Here is a 4,567-nt window from a genome sequence, read left to right as displayed (position 1 = left end):
TGAATTGCTTTTACACACCTTACCCATTGAAATGGTGTTGCCTACCCCACAGGGGCTGAAATGTAGTAAAAACCCTCAAAATCACTGGAATTTTTGTGGTGCTGACGAATGCATTCTACAATGAGTAGAGCAGAACTGACATGTGTGGTGTGTAGAACAGACCCGTCTGTCCCAGTTTAGAAGTGGTGCCCACCTCTAACCCGTGTCTGGGCCCCTGTATAGGCGGTTGCATACGCGACAGGGGCCAAGGTCTGAGAAACAGCTAAAACTGCGTATTAAATCCATTTTTCCGAGCCGATATCTTGGTCACACAGCTTACCCTTTATTAAAAACAAATTAGTTTTGCTCGCTGTAGCCATAGAATGTGTGTTGCCTAAACCCCAGCGGCTGTAATATCGCTAAAACCCTCAAATTTTCTGGAAATTTTGGGCAACCGGTGAATGCATTCTACATTGAGTAGAGCGAAACTGACTGATGTGGTGTGTAGAACAGACCCATATGTCCGAGTTTAGAAGTGGTGGCCACCTCTAACCCGTGTCTGGGCCCCTGTAGGGGCGGTTGCATACCCGGAAGGGGCCAAAGTTTGAGCAACAGCTGAAACTGAGAATTAGAACCACATTTTGATGCCGATTTCGGTCACATGGCTTGCTATTTACAAAATATGGATTGTTTTCACTCACCTTACGCATAAAAAAGTGAGTTGCCTTCCACACAGGGGCTGAAATATCGCATAAAACACCTAAAATTACATGGATTATGGATCCTACAAAAGGTAGAGGAAAACTGACTCGTGTGATGTGTAGAACAGACCCGTTAATCCCAGTTTGGACGTTATGCCCACCTGTAACTCGTGTCTTGGCACCTTTAGAGGCGTTTCCATACCCGGAAGGGGCCAAAGTTTCAGAAACAGCTGAAACTCCCTATTTGCCCCTGTGAGGTAGGCAACACACTTTCTTTGAATAAGGTGGCTAAAAACAATTTATAATTTATGAATAGCAAGACGGGTGACCTATATCACAGCGAAAAAATAGGCTCGCAAATACACAGTTTCAGCTATCTTAAACTTTGGCCCCTGACGGGTATGCAACCACCCCTACAGGGGCCAGACAGAGGTTAGAGGTGGGCACCACTTCTAAACTCGGACATATGGGTCTGTTCTACACACCACACAAGTCAGTTTGGCTCTACTCATTGTAGAATGCATTCACCGGTTGCCCAAAATTTCTAGAAAATAGGAGGGTCTAAGCGATTTCCAAGCCCCTGGGGGATAGGCAATACACTCTCTTTGGCTATGGCGAGCAAAAATAATTCATATTTAATGAACGGCAAGCCGTGTGAACAAGATCAGCATCAAAAAGTGGCTCTAATCAGCTGTTGCCCAAACTTTGGCCCCTGCCGGGTATGCAATCGCCCCTACAGGGGCTCAGACACGGGTTAGAGGTAGGCACCACTTCAAAACTCGGACATATGGGTCTAATCTAAACACCACACAAGTCAGTTTGGCTCTACTCAATGTAAAATGCATTCAACGGTTGCCCGAAATTTCCAGAAAATTGGAGGGTTTTAGCGATTTTATAACCCCTGGGAGTTAGGCAATACACTTTCTATGCCTATGGAAAGTAAAAATAATTTATTTTAAATAAAGAGTAAGCCGTGTGACCAAGATCGGCTCGAAAAAATAGTTTTAATCTCGGTTTTAATACGCAGATTTAGCTGTTTCTCAGACTTTGACCCCTGCCGCGTATGCAACCGCCCCTACAGGGGCCCAGACACGGGTTAGAGGTGGGCACCACTTCTAAATTGGGACAGACGGGTCTGTTCTACACGCCACATGTGTCAGTTCTGCTCTACTCATTGTAGAATGCATTCGTCGGCACCACAAAAATTCTAGTGATTTTGAGGGTTTTTGCTACTTTTCAGCCCCTGTGGGGTAGGCAACACCATTTCAATGGGTAAGGTGTGTAAAAGCAATTCATATTTCATGAATGGCTACCCGTGTGCACAAGATCGGCTCGAAATAAAGGCTTTTATACGCAGTTTTAGGTGTTGCCCCTGTCAGGTATGCAACCGCCTCTATAGCGGCCCAGTCACGGGTTTGAGGTGGGCACCACTTCTTAAATGTGACCTATGGGTATGTACTACACGCCAGAAAAGTCGGTTTTGCTCTAACCAAAAATGCAAGGTTTGACTAAGCGCACAGACAGCTGAGGCTGGGCTCGGCTCCGCTTCGCACTCGGGCCCGGGCAGTTGGCCATACTGACAGCGTCCGCCATCTTTTGGCCGCGGGAGAGGGAGTGAACCGGCCGAGCGAGTGAGCGTGTGAGGGGGAGCGAGAGAGATCGGAAGAGGCGCAGAGCAGCGTGTCCTTCAGCGATGGTAAACAACAACACGACCGTAAACACCGAACGGCCAAGATTCTAGGCTCCAGGCAGACCAGAGGCAGACTCCAGGCAGACTCCAGGTGGGCATCAGAATGCAGGCCACCCTCATCTCACGTTCAAAGTATGATCCTTTCCTTTGCAGTGGACACACTCGGAAGATTTCTCGAGGCTCTCCGCTCAACTAGTTAATCGCTTCGGTGGATTGATCTGAATCACGCCAAGTTTGCCACAGCGGGCGGCGCGTATATGTGAGAGCAAGATACATAGTGTTGGGAGGAGAGGGAGCAAGATGTCCCGCAGAGGAGAGCCAGCGCTAGAGACCTGCAGCGAGCGAGCAAAGCGAGCAAGCGCCTGGCTCCGCTGCTGGGCGCGCCGCTTTTGCTCGCTTTGCTCGTAGGCGCTTGCTCTGTTCTGCTCCCGAGCTCCTGTAACCACGAGCAAGGCGAGCAAACTTGATCGTGGGAGCTCGCGTCTTGTCGTGCAGTGCGCCTCACGCTCGCTAGAGGGCACCTGTGTCCAGCCTGGACCCGAAATCCGATGCCATCAGCCGGTCGGAGGAGGTGGCAGAGCGTGGCGACCGTGTAGGAGGCTGCGAGCAACTCGGTAGCTCGGGAACCAAAAGAGCTCGTAGCTCAGACGTGTTTTCAGCGTACGAATGTGAGCGGCTGCGTTGATCGTCGAGCGTCCGGGCCCTGCGAGCAATTTTGCTCGCGCTGTCCGGCAGGCAGCGCGTTGCTCGCATTGCTCGCTCGCTGCAGCCCTGGCTATTTTTTTTAGACGTTACTTGAACTTTTGAACTGTTAAATTCTTATTTACATCGCATCATTTATTTGTTTTCTCCTAACTTCGATTAATTACAAGTAGAATAGTTCTTAACATTCCTTTTTTGTCACTATTTGCCACCCTTTTCGCCTAATATGAATTCAATTTCAAACGTCTGAAAAAATATTATTGTTAACAAAAGCAGTGCTTTCATTTCGACAAGCAAGACCTACAGCCATGGCCATGCTTATAACACAAAATTTATTGCGGGATAACTGTGATTTCGGAGCGCAATGAACTACTATTATGCTACGAGCCAGACGCAGCGCTAGCCCTGACGCGCCTAAGTCGAGAAAAATGCATCCGAAAAGAGCGCGCCGACCGTCCTTCTCCCACCCCCGCGCCAGCATGGAGTGCGAGGGAGGCGGCGCGCCGCCCCGCACGCGGCCCCGGCCCGCCCGGCGGCGGAGAGCGCTGCGCGTCTGAACGTTCAACGCTGCAGCTCGGCGGCCGTTCAACGGAACGTATGGCAAGGCACATCTGCGGATAGAGGAAGGTTAAGGGAAGTTTTTGGTATAGTTTTCTTCCCTATAAGTGGATGGGTGCTCCGTACAGGGCCGCTTCTTTGAAAAAGCGCAAACGTGTTTCACCAGAAAAATCTCGGTAAAAAAAATCCAGGGCCTTTGCTTTGGGAGGAAATCGAAAACGGAAGGTTCTGAGGTGTAGAGCGAACCTTCGCCTATAACGTAGGGGGGGGTGAAATTTTTATACTTTAATATTGAACATGACTTAGGCCACTTTGAACAGACGCTTGTCGCAAAATCAGTTTTTTGGCCATAACTCTTACAAAAAAAATCGCAGAGAGGTAAACTAAATTCACAAGGTGCGCAACCATATCAGTATATTGAGAAATAAATTTTACCGCGATCGGACAACTTTCACCTTTCACCCCCGTTTTTCGGCCGCCCGGCCGCTCCGCCGGGCCCATGCATTTTTTATGGGGGCCGCGCCGGCCGATCCGCCCGGCGCGCACTCTAAGTCGCGTAGCTCGGAGACTATTCGGAGCTTAGAGTTGCGTGAGAAAGCGTTGGAAAGCTAAGACACGAGGCTACAACATTTACTGGGAACTTTTTTTCGATTTCCAGCGGGATCACATCGAAAAAATATTGTTTCAGTGACGAATTTTTGAGAGATTTTACAAAATCGTTAACAGTGTAGCGGTTCAAAGGCTTTTGAACCAACTATCGTATACATCTTGTTCCATAGTCCCTTCCGATCATTTGAAGCCCTCTCGCAGCCATCTACGACAAATACAGCCGGAGATATAAGCGGAAAACCGCGGCGCTGCACTTACGCCCTTCGTGTTCGAAAAAAGGGTGTTCCCGACCGAATTTTGCGGTAAACTTTATTTAGCGTGTTCAGCA

This window comes from Frankliniella occidentalis, unplaced genomic scaffold, assembly GCF_000697945.3.
Source record: "Frankliniella occidentalis isolate FOCC.00 unplaced genomic scaffold, Focc_3.1 Scaffold549, whole genome shotgun sequence".
In the NCBI taxonomy this organism is placed as follows: domain Eukaryota; kingdom Metazoa; phylum Arthropoda; class Insecta; order Thysanoptera; family Thripidae; genus Frankliniella; species Frankliniella occidentalis.
Note: the sequence above shows the minus strand (reverse complement) of the source record.